The 19315-nt window shown below is 40.6% G+C and overlaps 1 non-coding gene across 1 annotated transcript; it reads left to right on the top strand.

Annotated features, from left to right (window-relative positions):
- Positions 1-16135: 16135 nt before the first annotated feature.
- On the top strand, positions 16136-16243 carry LOC112704488 (small nucleolar RNA R71). The gene has a single exon (XR_003155112.1). It is a non-coding gene; the product is annotated as a small nucleolar RNA R71 (small nucleolar RNA).
- Positions 16244-19315: the final 3072 nt, after the last annotated feature.

The following is a 19315-nucleotide window of genomic DNA, read 5'->3' as shown; positions in this document are numbered from 1 at the left end:
TACTATGAAGACGAATGGAGTAAACCCAGAGGTGTAAAAACTCATGCTCTTCTCGTTTGCTTTGAGGGATAGAGCAAAGCTTTGGCTAGATTCCCAACCCAATGAGAGTTTGGACACTTGGAACAAGGTGGTTACTGAATTTCTCACTAAATTTTTTCCACCAAAGAAGCTGACTAAGCTTAGGGTGGAGGTTCAGACCTTCAGGCAGAAGGATGGTGAGACTCTGTATGAAGCTTGGGAGAGATACAAGCTACTGACCAAGTAATGCCCTCCGGACATGTTCTCCCAATGTACTCAACTAGATATCTTTTATGAAAGCTTGGGTGAAATGTCCAAGATGTGCTTAGACAATTCTGCAGGAGGTTCATTGCACAAGAAGAAGACACCGGAGGAGACTATTGAGCGTATTAAATTGGTTGCTAGTAACCAATATTTATACTCATCTAACAGGAATCCTGTGAACTCTGAGGCTCCTCAGAAGAAGGGTGTCATGGAAGTGGAAGCACTTAATGCTATTCTTGCTCAGAACAAGCTTATGTCTCAACAAATAAATCTACTTACTCAACACATGGGTGGCATGCAAGTCTCAGCTATCAACATCTAAAATCCACCTCAAGAGATCTCCTATGACATGGGAGGAAATTTAGTGCAAAATGATAATTATGATTATGCTCAATCCTCTTCTGAATAGGTCAATTACATGGGGAGTGGTTCTAGAAATCCCAATAATGACCCATATTCTCAGACATACAATCAAGGATGAAGAAATCACCCAAATTTTGGGTGGAGGGACCAACCCCAGAGACCTCAGAATTTCAACAATAATTCTCAGGACAGTTTCTAACAGAAAAATTACAATAACCGCCAATCTCAGCCTCAGCAGGCTAACTCTAAATCCAAGGAAGATTATAATTGGGAGATGATGAGGAGTTTTATACAGAAAACCAAAGCCTCCATTAGAAACTTGGAAGTCCAAATGGGCCAGCTGAGCAAGCAAATACCGGAGAGGTTGCGAGTACATTTCCAAGTGATACAGTGGTGAACCCAAGAGAAGACTGCAAGGTTATTCAATTGAGAAGTGGTAAAATAGCTGGCTTTGAGACAAGGGCCAATGAAGAGCTAGTTGAAAGGAAATCTCCAGAGCAGAAAAAAGAAGAAGTGGAGTATGCACCTCCAAAGCGTGCAGACAACCCATTCCCTGACTCTCTAGACACGTATCCTACATTGCCAAAGGCTCCTGAATACAAGCCAAAAATGCCATATCCTCAGAGACTTCAAAAGGCTTCCAAAGAAAAGCACTTCTCTAAATTTTTAGATGTCTTCAAGAAGCTACAGATCAACATTCCCTTTGTAGAGGCTCTTGAGAAAATGCCTCTCTATGCTAAATTTATGAAAGAACTGTTGACCCACAAGAGGAATTGGAAGGAACAAGAAACAGTGGTGTTAACTAAGGAATGTAGTGCAATTATTCAACACAACCTTCCTGAGAAGATGCCCGACCCTGGGAGCTTTGTCATTCCTTGCACCATTGGAGATGTCATCATTTAGAGAGCTTTATGTGACCTTGGAGCTAGCATCAATCTAATGCGACTTTAAGTAATGAAAAAGCTTCAAATTGAGGAGGTAAAACCCACTCGTATTTCTCTTCAACTTTCTGATCTTTCTATTAAATTACCTGTGGGTGTTGTTGAGGATTTACTTGTTAAAGTAGGACCATTCATCTTTCCTGTTGATTTTGTTATATTAGACATGGAAGAGGAGGTAAAATCCTCTATTATACTTGGTAGACCCTTTTTAGCTACAGGTAGAGCTCTGATTGATGTACAAAATGGTGAGTTAACCCTGAGAGTCAATGAAGAACAGGTGGTTCTTCATGTATTTGAAGCTCTCAAGCACCCTAATGATTCTGAAGGGTGTATGAAAATAGATGTTATTGAACCACTTGTTCAAGAGGTACTGAAAGCTGAGGTGCTTGATGACATTCTGGATCCTATCTCTGAGTATAAATTAGTTGAAATTGATAATTCACCACCCCAGAAGACTATGGTTCACACGCCTAGAGCAGAGGAGGAAGCCCCTAAGCTTGAGCTCAAATCCTTACCCCTTCTCTGAAATATGTGTTCTTGGGTGAAAATGACTTATATCCAATGATTATTAGCTCTTCCCTGAAGCTTGAAGAGGAAGAGGCGCTTATTTCAGTGCTCAAAAGTCATAAAACCGCTCTTGGGTGGACCATTAGTGACTTGAAGGGGATTAGTCCAACCAAGTGTATGCATAAGATCCTTCTTGAAGATGATGCTAAACCAGTTGTGCAACCACAAAGGAGACTCAATCCAACCATGAAAGAGGTAGTCCAAAAAGAGGTAATGAAATTATGAGAAGCAAGAATTATTTATCCTATTTCTGACAGTCCTTGGGTAAGTCCTGTGCAGGTAGTTCCCAAGAAAGGAAGGATGACAGTGATCAAGAATGAAAAGAATGAGCTTATCCCCACAAGAACAGTCACAGGATAGAGAATGTATATAAACTACAGGAGGCTCAACACTGCTACAAGGAAGGATCATTTCCCCTGCCTTTCATTGATCAAATGCTTGAGAAGTTAGCTGGTCATACATTTTATTGCTTTCTAGATGGATACTCTGGATATAACCAAATTGCAGTGGACCCTCAAGATCAAGAGAATACAGCATTCACATACCCCTTTGGAGTATTTGCCTACAGAAGAATGCCTTTTAGACTTTGTAATACTCCAGCAACTTTTCAGAGGTGTATGCTTTCAATTTTTTCTGATATGGTTGAAAAGTTTATTGAGGTATTTATGGATTACTTTTCTGATTTTGGTAATTCTTTTGAATCCTGCCTTAAGCATTTATCACTTGTCTTAAAACGGTGTCAAGAATCAAACCTATTTTAAATTGGGAAAAATGTCATTTTATGGTTACAAAAGGTATTGTTCTTGGACACCGGATTTCAAGTAAGGGAATTGAGGTTGATAGAGCAAAGGTGGAGGTAATTGAAAAATAACCACCACCAACTAATGTTAAGGAAGTCAGGAGTTTCTTGGGTCATGCAGGATTTTATAGAAAATTTATAAAGGATTTTTCTAAAATTGCTAAACCTCTAAGCAACCTGTTAGTTGTTGATGTTCCTTTTGTCTTTGATTCTGATTGTTTGCATGCTTTTGAAACTCTGAAAGCAAACCTTACCTCTGCTCCCATTATAGCTCCCCCTGACTGAGATCTACCATTTGAATTAATGTGTGATGCTAGTGACTTTGCTATAGGAGCTGTTTTAGGACAGAGGCATGGTAAGCTTGTACATGTCATTTATTATGCCAGTCTTGTGTTAAATGATGCCCAAAAGAATTACACAACTACAGAAAAGGAATGATTAGCTGTTGTGTATGTTGTTGACAAGTTTAGGTCCTATTTACTTGGTTCTAAGGTTATTATTTATACTGATCATGCTGCTTTGAAGTACCTTCTAACCAAATAGGATTCTAAACCAAGATTAATCAGATGGGTGTTGCTCTTTCAGGAGTTTGATATTGAGATAAAAGACAGAAAAGGGTCAGAGAATCAAGTAGCTAACCATCTTTCCAAAATTGAGCCTGAAGCAGGAGTACAACCACCCACAGCTGTGACTGAGACGTTTCCGGATGAACAATTGTTCCTCATTCAACAGGCTCCATAGTTTGCAGACATTGCAAATTATAAGGCCATGAATTTTATTCCAAGGGAGTATAGTAGGCAACAAGTGAAGAAGCTATTGACTGATGCAAAGTACTACATTTGGGAAGAACCATATCTTTTTAAAAAGCGTTCAGATGGAATCAACCGGAGGTGTGTCCCAGATGAAAAAAATAGCAGATTCTTTGGCACTGTCATGGTTCTGAGTATGGAGGCCATGTTGGTGGTGAAAGAACAGCTACAAAGGTCCTTCAGAGCGGGTTTTACTGGCCGGCTCTCTTCAGGGACTCAAGAACATTTGTAAAGCACTGTGACAGATGTGAAAAAGCCACGAATCTCCCTGCCAACCATGAAATGCCACAGCAGGAGATTCTTGAGGTTGAGTTGTTTGATGTGTGGGGTATTGATTTCATGGGACCTTTTCCACCCTCACATTCAAATAACTATATTCTAGTGGCAGTTGACTATGTGTCCAAGTGGGTGGAAGCTGTGGCTTTTCCCACCAATGATGCCAAAGTGGTAATGAGCTTTCTTCAGAGATATATCTTTAGTCAGTTTGGTGTCCCAAGGACACTCATTAGTGATGGAGGAAGCCATTTCTGCAACAGACAGCTGGACTCTCTTCTGTAGAGATATGGAGTCCATCATAAAGTGGCAACCCCCTATCACCCTCAGACAAGTGGACAGGTTGAAGTTTTCAACAGGGAACTTAAGAGGATTCTAGATAAGACCGTCAGTGTTTCAAGAAATAACTGGTCTAGGAAGCTTGATGATGCTCTCTGGGCATACCGGATAGCGTACAAGACTCCCATTGGCATGTCCCCTTACCAGTCGGTCTATGGGAAAGCCTGTCACTTGCCAGTTGAGCTGGAGCATAAAGCTTACTGGGCAATCAGGTATCTGAACCTTGATTCAGAAGCTGCAGAAATTAAGCGAATGCTTCAGCTGAATGAGCTTGATGAATTCAGATATTCCGCCTATGAGAATGCCAAGCTCTATAAGGAGAGAACCAAGCTACTGCATGACAAGAAGATTTCAATCAGAGTCTTTTAGCCAGGACAAAGAGTGCTTCTATATAATTCAAGGCTCAAATTCTTTCCTGGGAAGCTGAAATCCCGATGGTCATGACCATTTGTGGTTACCAGAGCTTCACCATATGGTCATGTGGAAATACAGGAAATTTACAGTGAATGGCCAGAGGTTGAAACACTATCTAGGAGGCGAGATTGATCACCAGAGGTCCACTCATCTGCTGAACTAGCAGAACTGACCATCAAGCTAGTGACGTTAAAGAAGCGCTTGTCGGGAGGCAACCCGATAAATTCGTATCCTTAGCTATTTTTCATAATAGTAGTTTTCCTTTTATATTTTTATTGAGTTTTTACTATTTCTCTGATCATGCAGCTATGTTATTCCAGGAACCGAACACCTCAAGTAAAAAAAAAAGAGAAGAAAAGAGCACACGACGGCAAGCGTCGCTGACGCGAACGCATCAATCATGTGTGCATGAAAAACAAAATTTGACAGAGAGTTGCGTGGGAGTGGCGATGGACCCATGCTTGGCGCACAAACATGACCGCGCGTATGCATACCCCATGCGTGCGCGTCGTTTGTCATTATCGCCATCCACACGTGCGCGTCATTGACGCGTACGCGTGACCTGCAAAATCAACGTAAAGGAGTGTTTGGGCAGAGAGTTGTGTTGGCTTGGGACTAGAAGCGTGCTATAGGCACAAATTTACTCACACGTACGCGTCTCCGACGCGTGCACGTCATTTGCAAAAATGGTCCTACACGCGTGCGCATGCACGACGCGCATGCGTCGTCTGAGAATATTGGTTCCCAAGACTTCGAATAGAGAGTTGCGCATGCGCGCAGCTGACTTCGCGGGAATCGCACAAAACCCATGGCACGCGGATGCATGCCTGACGCTAACGCATCATTAAGAAAATTCACGACCCACGCGTACACGTGCTGCACCCGTACGCGTCGCCTTCGCCGCACAACAACACTTGTTCGCCGCACAGTTTTCACTTTTCTTTCTCTCTCTCCCAATCCTAATTCTCTCTTGTTCTTTTATCTTTATATCTTCTTTCCTCTCACTATTTGTTTTTATTTTCAGTTCTTCTTTGCTTGAGGACAAGCAAACCTTTAAGTTTGGTGTTGACGCTGCGCTTATGGGTTTTCTGGCATAAAAGGGAGCCGAATCATCTTCATGGAGGAGCACAACCTAAAGAATAAAGTGACCACTAGGATAACTAAGGTGGTTGAGTTCCTTTCATTTTATATTCCTTCCCTCTTTTTATATGTTATGTTCCGGTTTCCTGTTATTTTTCTTTGTTTGTTGCATGATCCTTTATTAGTTAGAATCCTAGGACTAGTTTAATTTTCTCCTAATTGCTTTAATTCTAAAAAGATGTCTCATGTATACTCACTGAACTTGAATTCAAATAAAAAATACAGAAGTGATGTATTGCATGAGAAATTGAGTTAATTTTAAGAGTAGTCTTATTTACCTAAAGGTGGTGGTATTTTCTGTGATTTTTTAATGCATGGTATGAACAGTGCATATTTGAATTTGAATCAAGGGATGTTGATGTATAAAGAATAGGAATTTAGAGAATTATTATGACTTCTCTAAAATAAACAAAAATTTAATCCTTGAAGCAAAAGAAATAGCAAAAGAAAAAAAATAATAAATAAATAAATAATAAAAGCAAGGTCCAAGGCTCTGAGCATCAATGACTAGGGAGGTCAGACATGATTAAAATCTCAAAGAGTTGTTCCCCTAGTCATATGCTTGTGGTGTGATTGTGTTAAGTAAATCCTTGAGATAGAACACTTAGAGTCGAGACCAAGTGCGTTTAACAAAGTATGCCAAAGGCTTTGAGCACCACTGTCTGGGAGTAACTGAAAGAAAAATCAAGACTCAAAGAGAGTCCCCCAATTAAGTGCTTGTGGTGTTTCTGTGTCAAGTAATCCTTGAGACAAAACATTTAAAGTCACAGCTAGGCTCAAGGTGCAAAGCACCAAAGAAACATAAATTAAACTAAATTTTGCTGTGTTCAAGGATTAAACAGAAATATAAAGATCAGAGAATTTATAATATTAACTGGATTCTAATTCCGAATGACAATGGCATCCTTCTGATTCAAAGGAGAGTGAGATGCCAAAACTATTCAGAATTGCAGTTGTAAACCCCACTATAAGAAGAGACATGGGCTTAATCGAACTCTCATTCTCATGCAAATTCACATCCTAAGCCTATATTAATTTTGGTTGCTTGAGGATAAGCAACAATTCAAGTTTGGTGTTGTGATGCATGAGCATCTTTCCTATCTTTTTCTAGTGAATTTGCATCTAATTTGTTGAGTTTAGTAAAGAATTAATTATCTTTTAGCCAATATGGATGCTACTTTGAGTCTTTTGCAATTTTGTTTATTTTAGGTAGCATTTAGCGAAATTTGATAGAGTTTCGGCAGCACAAGAATCAAAGGATATGGCAGCGAGGAGCGACGCGTACGCGTGACTGACACGTACGCGTGATTTGGAGCTTTCCATGGCGACGCGTGCGCGTGACTGACGCGTACGTGTGATTTGAATATTTGCACTGCGATGCATCTGCGTGACTTGCGAAAAAGACCATCGACGCGTACGCGTGACTGCGCCACGTGCAGAAAACGCAGAAAAATGCTGGGGACAATTTCTGGACTATTTTTACTCAGTTTTCAGCCCAGAAAACACAGATTAAAAGCTGCAAAATGGACAAAACATGTGGTCCCCACCCATCAGCTGAAGACTTTTTAATTAATTTGAATTTAAGTTCAAATCTTATTTTTTAGGAAAAGATACTTTTTAGTTTTAGATAGATTTTAAATTAATTAGGATTAATTATAAAAAGAATGCCAACAGGGTTATTCCAACACAACATTATTCCATTTCAATTTACAATCCTAGTTTTTGACTCTAAACCATGAGCAACTAATCCTCTATTGTTAAGGTTAGGAGCTCTGTCTATTTGTATGGATTGATTCGTTTGATCTTTCTAATTTAATCCATGTTTTGATTTATATTTCAATAATTGTTTTCGCTCTTTATTTTATGAATTTGGGTGGAAGGGAAGTATGACCCATATTCTAAATGAGTTCTTGTAAAACTTGGAAAAACTCTTTACTTGAACAACAGCTTGAAAACATATTATCCTAAATTTCTAATTGTTTGTATTCAACGAGATACGTGACATATAATCCCCTTATTTTTGGATAATTAGGATTATTGTGGCATATAAACTAGAAATTGATCATCACCCTCTAATTGGAATTAATTGACCAAGGAATTGGCAGTTAATGAATTTTAGAGGAGACTAGGAAGGCCTAAGGAATTAGGGTCTAGTCATATATAGTTTGCCATGAATTAAATCTTGCATGATTAAAATAGTTAGTAAGAAAAATCAATCCGAAAAATAGATAACTCTGAAACCTTAACTGTTTTCTCCATATTTTATTTCCAACTCATTGCTGCTTGCTTTCTGAAATTCTTAATTTACTGTTTAATGCTCTTTGAATACCAAAACACTCTTTTCTGCTTGCCTAACTAAGCCTATCACTCAATAACTGTTGCTTAATCTATCAATCCTCGTGGGATCGATCCTTACTCACGTAAGGTATTACTTGGTACGACCCGGTGCACTTGCCGGTTAGTTTGTGGGCTGTAAAATACCGCACCACATACTCACCTCCGTAAGGAGCTAATCGTCAAGCTAATGATGTTAAAGAAGTGCTTGTTGTGAGGCAACCCAACCTTAATTAATTATTTCTATTTCTTTTAATTCCTTAATTTTATTTTTCTTTAAATTTTTTTTAGGTTCATGATCATATGCAGCATTCAGAACAGAGATAGAATTGCAGCAGTGAAAACAGAACACTCTGGATGGAGTGTTATTGGAGTTGAATGCCAACCAGGGAGTAGACCCTAGGCATTCAACTCCAATGCAGAGGGCAAGCAATCTGAATTCCCTAGCCTCTCAGGATCAGTGGGTCCCACAGCATCTTTACCTACCCCACTCCTTCCCTCTTTCTTTCACACTTCCCTATAAACCCTAGCCCAATCACATCCATATTCAAAATCAAATTTGCCTCCCATTTACCCCACCCATGACCGAACCTACCCTAGCCCACTCTTATACATACCCCTCATTCTAACCCATCATACAGACACCTCTCACACACATCAAAACCACCCTTGGCCGAATTAACTTCTCCCTCCATCTCCTTCTATTTTCTTCTTCTTCTACCCCATTCTTCTCTTTTCTTTATTTTTGCTCGAGGACGGGCAAAGCTTTTAAGTTTGCTGTGGGAAAAGCATTGCTTTTTGCTTTCCATTACCACTTATGGAACCTAAGGTTGGAGAATCATCTAGAAAGAGGAAAGGAGGCAATGGCCGCCACCTCTGAATCTTGGGAGATTGAGAGATTCATCAGTAAAGCACACCAACACCACTTCTATGAAGTAGTGGCAGAGAAGAAGGTAATCTCTGAGGTCCCTTTCAGGCTCAAGAAGAATGAATATCCAAAAATTCGAAGAGAGATCCGGAGAAGAGGTTGGGAAGTCCTAACCAATCCCATCGAAGAGGTTGGGATCTTAATGGTGCAAGAGTTCTATGCTAATGCATGGGTCACAAAAAACCATGATATTAGTGTGATCCAAAATCCCCAGAATTGGAGCACCATGGTCCGAGGGAGAATCTTAGATTTTAGCCCGGAATGTGTGAGGTTGGCGTTCAACTTGCCTTTGATGCAAAGAGACCCAAATCCTTACACTAGAAGAGTCAACTTTGATCAGAGACTGGATCAAATGCTCTTAGACATCTGTGTGGAAGGAGCACAGTGGAAAAGGGATTCCCAAGGCAAGCCCATTCAACTAAGAAGGCTTGACCTCAAGCCCATAGCTAGAGGATGGCTGAAATTCATCCAATGCTCTATCATTCCTACTAGCAATCGGTCAGAAGTGACTATTGAAAGAGCTATCATGATCCATTGCATCATGATTGGAAGTGAGGTAAAAGTACATGAGGTGATTCCTCGAGAATTGTACAAGACAGCTGAGAAGCCTTCCAACAAAGCAAGGTTGGCATTCCCACATGGTGCGCGAAATTGTGAACAATACTTTTCACAACTCTCATAATCCCCGGTCATGAACCCCAAAACTTGGTGTTCAATACCATGGCATCAACACAACTTCGCACAACTAACCAGCAAGTGTACTGGGTCGTCCAAGTAATAAACCTTACGCGAGTAAGGGTCGATCCCACAGAGATTGTTGGTATGAAGCAAGCTATGGTCACCTTGTAAATCTTAGTCAGGCAAACTCAAATGGGTATGGTGATAAACGAATAAAGCATAAAGATAAAGATAGAGATACTTATGTAATCCATTGGTAGGAACTTCAGATAAGCATATGAAGATGCCTTCCCTTCCGTCTCTCTGCTTTCCTACTGTCTTCATCCAATCCTTCTTACTCCTTTCCATGGCAAGCTTATGCAAGGGTTTCACCGTTGTCAGTGGCTACCTCCCATCCTCTCAGTGAAAATGTTCCTATGCTCTATCACAGCATGGCTAATCATCTGTCGGTTCTCGGTCAGGCCGGAATAGAATCCAGTGATTCTTTTGCGTCTGTCACTAACGCCCCGCCTGCTAGGAGTTTGAAGCACGTCACAGTCATTCAATCATTGAATCCTACTCAGAATACCACAGACAAGGTTAGACCTTCCGGATTCTCTTGAATGCCGCCATCAGTTCTAGCCTATACCACGAAGACTCTGATCTCACGGAATGGTTGGCTCGGTTGTCAGGCGAGCACTCGGTTGTCAGGCGATCAACCATGCATCGTGCAATCAGGAATCCAAGAGATATTCACCCAATCGAAGGTAGAACGGAGGTGGTTGTCAGTCACACGTTCATAGGTGAGAATGATGATGAGTGTCACGGATCATCACATTCATCAAGTTGAAGAACAAGTGATATCTTAGAACAAGAACAAGCGGAATTGAATGGAAGAACAATAGTAATTGCATTAATACTCGAGGTACAACAGAGCTCCACACCTTAATCTATGGTGTGTAGAAACTCCACCGTTGAAAATACATAAGAACAAGGTCTAGGCATGGCCATGAGGCCAGCCTCCCAATGATCTAAGATAGCATAACAATGAAGATAGCTACCTCTCGATGTCTCAATACAATAGTAAAAGGTCCTACTTATAGAAAACTAGTAGCCTAAGGTTTACAGAAATGAGTAAATGACATAAAAATCCACTTCCGGGCCCACTTGGTGTGTGCTTGGGCTGAGCAATGAAGCATTTACGTGCAGAGACTTCTCTTGGAGTTAAACGCCAGCTTTTATGCCAGTTTGGGCGTTTAACTCCCATTTTGGTGCCAGTTCCAGCGTTTAACGCTGGGATTTCTAAGGGTGACTTTGAACGCCGGTTTGGGCCATCAAATCTTGGGCAAAGTATGGACTATCATATATTGCTGGAAAGCCCAGGATGTCTACTTTCCAACGCCGTTGAGAGCGCGCCAATTGGGCTTCTGTAGCTCCAGAAAATCCGCTTCGAGTGCAGGGAGGTCAGAATCCAACAGCATCTGCAGTCCTTTTCAGTCTCTGAATCAGATTTTTGCTCAGGTCCCTCAATTTCAGCCAGAAAATACCTGAAATCACAGAAAAACACACAAACTCATAGTAAAGTCCAGAAAAGTGAATTTTAACTAAAAACTAATAAAAATATACTAAAAACTAACTAGATCATACTAAAAACATACTAAAAACAATGCCAAAAAGCGTACAAATTATCCGCTCATCACAACACCAAACTTAAATTGTTGCTTGTCCTCAAGCAACTGAAAATCAAATAAGATAAAAAGAAGAGAATATGCAATGAATTCCAAAAACATCTATGAAGATCAGTATTAATTAGATGAGTGGGGCTTTTAGCTTTTTGCCTCTGAATAGTTTTGGCATCTCACTCTATCCTTTGAAATTCAGAATGATTGGCTTCTTTAGGAACTTAGAATCCAGATAGTGTTATTGATTCTCCTAGTAGAGTATGATGATTCTTGAACAAAGCTACTTATTGAGTCTTGGCTGTGGCCCAAAGCACTCTGTCTTCCAGTATTACCACCGAATACATACATGCCACAGACACATAATTGGGTGAACCTTTTCAGATTGTGACTCAGCTTTGCTAGAGTCCCCAATTAGAGGTGTCCAGGGTTCTTAAGCACACTCTTTTTGCCTTGGATCACAACTTTATTTCTTTTTCTTTCTTTTTCTCCCCTTTTCTCTATTTTTTTCGATTTTTTTTTCTTTTTTTTTCATTGCTTTTTCTTGCTTCAAGAATCATTTTTATGATTTTTCAGATCCTCAGTAACATGTCTCCTTTTTCATCATTCTTTCAAGAGCCAACATTCATGAACCACAAATTCAAGATACATATGCACTGTTTAAGCATACATTCAGAAGACAAAAGTAATGCCACCACATTAAACTGTTATAAAATTCAAAATTCATGCAATTCTTTTTCTTTTTCAATTAAGCACGTTTTTATTTAAGAGAGGTGATGGATTCATAGGACATTCATAACTTTAAGGCATAGACACTAAGACACTAATGATCACAAGACACAAACATAGATAAACATAAGCATGAAATTCGAAAAACAGAAGAATAAAGAACAAGGAAATCAAGGAACGGGTCCACCTTAGTGATGGCGGCTCTTTCTTCCTCTTGAAGACCCTATGGAGTGCTTGAGCTCCTCAATGTCTCTTCCTTGTCTTTGTTGCTCCTCTCTCATGATTTTTTGATCTTCTCTAATTTCATGGAGGATGATGGAGTGTTCTTGATGCTCCACCCTTAGTTGTCCCATGTTGGAACTCAATTCTCCTAGGGAGGTATTTAGTTGCTCCCAATAGTTTTGTGGAGGAAAGTGCATCCCTTGAGGTATCTCAGGGATCTCATGATGAGTGGGGTCTCTTGTGTGCTCCATCCTCTTCTTAGTGATGGGCTTGTCCTCATCAATAGGGATGTCTCCCTCTATGTCAACTCCAACTGAATAACAGAGGTGACAAATGAGATTAGGGAAGGCTAACCTTGCCAAGGTAGAGGACTTGTCCGCCACCTTATAGAGCTCTTGAGCTATAACCTCATGAACTTCTATTCCTTCTCCAATCATGATGCTATGAATCATGATAGCCCGGTCTATGGTAACTTCGGACCGGTTGCTAGTGGGAATGATTGAGCGTTGGATAAACTCCAACCATCCTCTAGCCACGGGTTTGAGGTCATGCCTTCTCAATTGAACCGGCTTCCCTCTTGAATCTCTCTTCCATTGGGCGCCCTCTTCACATATGATTGTGAGGACTTGGTCCAACCTTTGATCAAAGTTGACCCTTCTAGTGTAAGGGTGTTCATTTCCTTGCATCATGGGCAAATTGAATGCCAACCTTACACTTTCCGGACTAAAATTCAAGTATTTCCCCCGAACCATAGTAAGATAATTCTTTGGATCCGGGTTCACACTTTGATCATGGTTCTTGGTGATCCATGCATTGGCATAGAACTCTTGAACCATCAAGATTCCGACTTGTTGAATGGGGTTGGTAAGAACTTCCCAACCTCTTCTTCGGATCTCATGTTGGATCTCCGGATATTCACCCTTTTTGAGTGAAAAAGGGACCTCGGGGATCACCTTCTTCAAGGCCACAACTTCATAGAAGTGGTCTTGATGCACCCTTGAGATGAATCTCTCCATCTCCCATGACTCGGAGGTGGAAGCTTTTGCCTTCCCTTTCCTCTTTCTAGAGGTTTCTCCGGCCTTGGATGCCATAAATGGTTATGGAAAAACAAAAAGCAATGCTTTTACCACACCAAACTTAAAATGTTTGCTCGTCCTCGAGCAAAAGAAGGAAGAAGAGAGGAGAAGAAGAAGAAATGAGGAGAAAGGGAATGGCTTTGTGTTTGGCCAAAGGGGGGAGAAATGGTGTTTAGGTTGTGTGGAAAGGAAGGAGTGAAGGAGGGTTTATATAGGAGAGGGAGAAGGGTAGGGTTCGGTCATTGGAGGGTGGGTTTGGGTGGGAAAGTGGTTTGAATTTGAATGGTGAGGTAGGTGAGGTTTTATGAAGGATGGATGTGAGTGGTGAAGAGAAAGATGGGATTTGATAGGTGAAGGGTTTTTGGGGAAGAGGTGTTGAGGTGATTGGTGAATGGGTGAAGAAGAGAGAGAGTGGTGGGGTAGGTGGGGATCCTGTGGGGTCCACATATCCTGAGGTGTCAAGGAAAAGTCATCCCTGCACCAAATAGCAAGCAAAATCTCGTTTTGTGCCAATTCTGGCGTTAAACGCTGGGCTGGTGCCCATTTCTGGCGTTTAACGCCAGCTTCTTGTCCTTTTCTGGCGTTTAACGCCAGTCTGGTGCCCCTTTCTGGCGTTAAACGCCCAGAATGGTGCCAGACTGGGCGTTAAACGCCCAACAGCTAGCCTCACTGGCGTTTAAACGCCAGTAGGTGTGTCCTCCAGGGTGTGCTGTTTTTCTTCCTGTTTTTCATTCTGTTTTTGCTTTTTTCATTGATTTTGTGACTTCTTATGATCATCAACCTACAAAAAATATAAAATAACAAAAGAAAATAGTTAATTATAAAACATTGGGTTGCCTCCCAACAAGCACTTCTTTAATGTCATTAGCTTGACAGAGGACTCTTATGGAGCCTCAGAAATGCTCAGAGATATGTTGGAACCTCCCAACACCAAACTTAGAGTTTGAATGTGGGGGTTCAACACCAAACTTAGAGTTTGGTTGTGGCCTCCCAACACCAAACTTAGAGTTTGACTGTGGGGGCTCTGTTTGGCTCTGTTTTGAGAGAAGCTCTTCATGCTTCCTCTCCATGATGACAGAGGGATATCCTTGGGCCTTAAACACCAAGGATTCTTCATTCACTTGAATGATCAACTCTCCTCTATCAACATCAATCACAGCCCTTGCTGTGGCTAGGAAGGGTCTGCCAAGGATGATGGATTCATCCATGCACTTCCCAGTCTTTAGGACTATGAAATCAGTAGGGATGTAATGGTCTTCAACTTTAACCAGAACATCCTCTACAAGTCCATGGGCTTGTTTTCTTGAGTTGTCTGCCATCTCAAGTGAGATTTTTACAGCTTGTACCTCAGAGATCCCTAACTTCTCCATTACAGAGAGAGGCATGAGGTTTACACTTGACCCTAAGTCACACAAGGCCTTCTTGAAGGTCATGGTGCGTATGGTACAAGGTATTGAAAACTTCCCAGGATCCTGTCTCTTTTGAGGCAGTTTTCTGCCTAGACAAGTCATCCAGTTCCTTGGTGAGCAAAGGGGATTCATCCTCCCAAGTCTCATTTCCAAACAACTTGTCATTTAGCTTCATGATTGCTCCAAGGTATTTAGCAACTTGCTCTTCAGTGACATACTCATCCTCTTCAGAGGAAGAATACTCATCAGAGCTCATGAATGGCAGAAGTAAGTCCAATAGAATCTCTATGGTCTCAGTTTGAGCCTCAGATTCCCATGGTTCCTCATTGGGGAACTCATTGGAGGCCAGTGGACGCCCAGTGAGGCCTTCCTCAGTGGCGTTCACTGCCTCTCCTTCCTCCCAAAATTCGGCCATGTTGATGGCCTTGCACTCTCCTTTTGGATTTTCTTCTGTATTGCTTGGGAGAGTACTAAGAGGGAGTTCAGTAATTTTCTTGTTCAGCTGACCCACTTGTGCCTCCAAATTTCTAATGGAGGATCTTGTTTCAGTCATGAAACTTTGAGTGGTTTTGATCAGATCAGAGACCATGGTTGCTAAGTCAGAGTTATTCTGCTTAGAACTCTCTGTCTGTTGCTGAGAAGATGATGGAAAAGGCTTGCTATTGCTAAACCTGTTTCTTCCACCATTATTATTGTTGAAACCTTGTTGGGGTCTCTGTTGATCCTTCCATGAAAAATTTGGATGATTTCTCCATGAAGGATTATAGGTGTTTCCATAGGGTTCTCCCATGTAATTCACCTCTTCCATTGAAGGGTTCTCTGGATCATAAGCTTCTTCCTCAGATGAAGCCTCCTTAGTACTGCTTGGTGCATTTTGCATTCCAGACAGGCTTTGAGAAATCATATTGACTTGTTGAGTCAATATTTTATTCTGAGCCAATATGGCATTCAGAGTGTCAATCTCAAGAATTCCTTTCTTCTGACTAGTCCCATTGTTCACATGATTTCTTTCAGAAGTGTACATGAATTGGTTATTTGCAACCATTTCAATCAGTTCTTGAGCTTCAGTAGGCGTCTTCTTCAGATGAAGAGATCCTCCTGCAGAGCTATCCAAAGACATCTTGGATAGTTCAGAGAGACCATCATAGAAAATACCTATGATGCTCCATTCAGAAAGCATATCAGAAGGACACTTTCTGATTAATTGTTTGTATCTTTCCCAAGCTTCATAGAGGGATTCTCCTTCCTTCTGTCTGAAGGTTTGGACTTCCACTCTAAGCTTACTCAATTTTTGAGGTGGAAAGAACTTTGCCAAGAAGGCATTGACTAGCTTTTCCCAAGAGTCCAGGCTTTCTTTAGGTTGAGAGTCCAACCATGTTCTAGCTCTGTCTCTTACAGCAAAAGGGAATAGCATAAGTCTGTAGACCTCAGGGTCAACCCCATTACTCTTGACAGTGTCACAGATTTGCAAAAACTCAGCTAAGAACTGATGAGGATCTTCCAATGGAAGTCCATGGAACTTGCAATTCTGTTGCATTAGAGAAACTAATTGAGGCGTAAGCTCAAAGTTGTTTGCTCCAATGGCAGGGATAGAGATGCTTCTCCCATAGAAATCGGGAGTAGGTGCAGTAAAGTCACCCAGCACCTTCCTTGCATTGTTGGCATTGTTGTTTTCGGCTGCCATGTGTTCTTCTTCTTTGAAGAATTCGGTCAGGTCCTCTAAAGAGAGTTGTGCTTTGGCTTCTCTTAGCTTTCTCTTCAAGGTCCTTTCAGGTTCAGGATCAGCCTCAACAAGAATGCCTTTGTCTTTGCTCCTGCTCATATGAAAGAGAAGAGAACAAGAAAATGTGGAATCCTCTATGTCACAGTATAGAGATTCCTTGAAGTAGAAGAGTAGAAGACAGAAGTAGAAAATTCGAACTTATCAAAGAAGATGGAGTTCGAATTTTGCAATAAGGGATAGTGTTAGTCCATAAATAGAAGGATGTGAGAAGGAGGGAAGTAATTTTCGAAAATTAAGTAAAAGATTTTGAAAACATTTTTGAAAACACTATTTGATTTTCGAAAATGAAAGTGGAAAAGAAATCAAGTGATTTTTGAAAAAGATTTTAAAATTAGAAATCAAAAAGATTTGATTGAAAACTATTTTGAAAAAGATGTGGTTAAGAAAATATGATTAGTTTTAAAAAGATGTGATTGAGAAGGTATGATTTGAAAAATATTTTAAAAAGATTTGATTTTGAAAATTAAAAACTTGACTAACAAGAAAAGATATGATTCAAACATTAAACCTTCCTCAACAGAAAAGGCAACATACTTGAAGTGTTGAATCAAATCATTAATTGATAGTAAGTATCTTTGAAAATGAAAAGAAATTGATTTTGAAAACACATGATTGAAAAGATATGATTTGAAAAAGATTTGATTTTGAAAAACTTTGAAAATCTGAAAAAAAAATTGCATTGAAAAACAGAATCTTCCCTCTTGTGCCATCCTGGCGTTAAACGCCCAGAATGGTGCACATTCTGGCGTTTAACGCCCAAAACTATACCCTTTTGGGCGTTAAACGCCCAACCAGGTACCCTGGCTGGCGTTTAAACGCCAGTCTGTCCTTCTTCACTGGGCGTTTTGAACGCCCAGCTTTTCTGTGTAATTCCTCTGCTGTATGTTCTGAATCTTTAATTTCTCTGTAGTATTGACTTGAGAAGACACAAATAAAAAATATTTTTGGATTTTTAATAATAAGGAAAAATCAAAATGCAACAAGAATCAAATAACTATGCATGCAAGACACCAAACTTAGCAGTTTGTATACTACTGACACTAATGAGAATGCATATGAGACACATAAAACACTCAAGTCAAGAGAATTCAAAGATCAGAGTAAGAAATCATCAAGAATTATTTGAAGATCCTTAAGAACACATGAATGGATGCATGCAATTGACACCAAACTTAAGATGAGACACTAGACTCAAACAAGAAATTTTTGGATTTTATGATTTTTTTGATTTTTTTTGTGCTTTTTTTTTCGAAAATTAAGTGGAAAAAGAAAATAAAGGTATCAAAATTCTTAATGAGAATTCCAGGAATCATGCAATGTTAGTCTAAAGCTTCAGTCTAAAGGAATTAGACATGGTCAGCCAAGCTTCAGCAGAACATTGCATTCAAGAGCTAAATTGATGAAGATCAATCAGCTTTGGTGATGATAAGAACATCACCTTGAAACACTAGAATTCATTCCTAAGAACTCTGAAGAAAAAATACCTAATCTAAGCAACAAGATGAACCGTCAGTTGTCCAAACTCAACAATCCCCGGCAACGGCGCCAAAAACTTGGTGCGCGAAATTGTGAACAATACTTTTCACAACTCTCATAATCCCCGGTCATGAACCCCAAAACTTGGTGTTCAATACCATGGCATCAACACAACTTCGCACAACTAACCAGCAAGTGTACTGGGTCGTCCAAGTAATAAACCTTACGCGAGTAAGGGTCGATCCCACAGAGATTGTTGGTATGAAGCAAGCTATGGTCACCTTGTAAATCTTAGTCAGGCAAACTCAAATGGGTATGGTGATAAACGAATAAAGCATAAAGATAAAGATAGAGATACTTATGTAATCCATTGGTAGGAACTTCAGATAAGCGTATGAAGATGCCTTCCCTTCCGTCTCTCTGCTTTCCTACTGTCTTCATCCAATCCTTCTTACTCCTTTCCATGGCAAGCTTATGCAAGGGTTTCACCGTTGTCAGTGGCTACCTCCCATCCTCTCAGTGAAAATGTTCCTATGCTCTATCACAGCATGGCTAATCATCTGTCGGTTCTCGGTCAGGCCGGAATAGAATCCAGTGATTCTTTTGCGTCTGTCACTAACGCCCCGCCTGCTAGGAGTTTGAAGCACGTCACAGTCATTCAATCATTGAATCCTACTCAGAATACCACAGACAAGGTTAGACCTTCCGGATTCTCTTGAATGCCGCCATCAGTTCTAGCCTATACCACGAAGACTCTGATCTCACGGAATGGTTGGCTCGGTTGTCAGGCGAGCACTCGGTTGTCAGGCGATCAACCATGCATCGTGCAATCAGGAATCCAAGAGATATTCACCCAATCGAAGGTAGAACGGAGGTGGTTGTCAGTCACACGTTCATAGGTGAGAATGATGATGAGTGTCACGGATCATCACATTCATCAAGTTGAAGAACAAGTGATATCTTAGAACAAGAACAAGCGGAATTGAATGGAAGAACAATAGTAATTGCATTAATACTCGAGGTACAGCAGAGCTCCACACCTTAATCTATGGTGTGTAGAAACTCCACCGTTGAAAATACATAAGAACAAGGTCT

This window comes from Arachis hypogaea, chromosome 7 (genome assembly GCF_003086295.3).
Source record: "Arachis hypogaea cultivar Tifrunner chromosome 7, arahy.Tifrunner.gnm2.J5K5, whole genome shotgun sequence".
In the NCBI taxonomy this organism is placed as follows: domain Eukaryota; kingdom Viridiplantae; phylum Streptophyta; class Magnoliopsida; order Fabales; family Fabaceae; genus Arachis; species Arachis hypogaea.
Note: the sequence above shows the minus strand (reverse complement) of the source record. Positions and strands in the feature narration are given on the sequence as shown.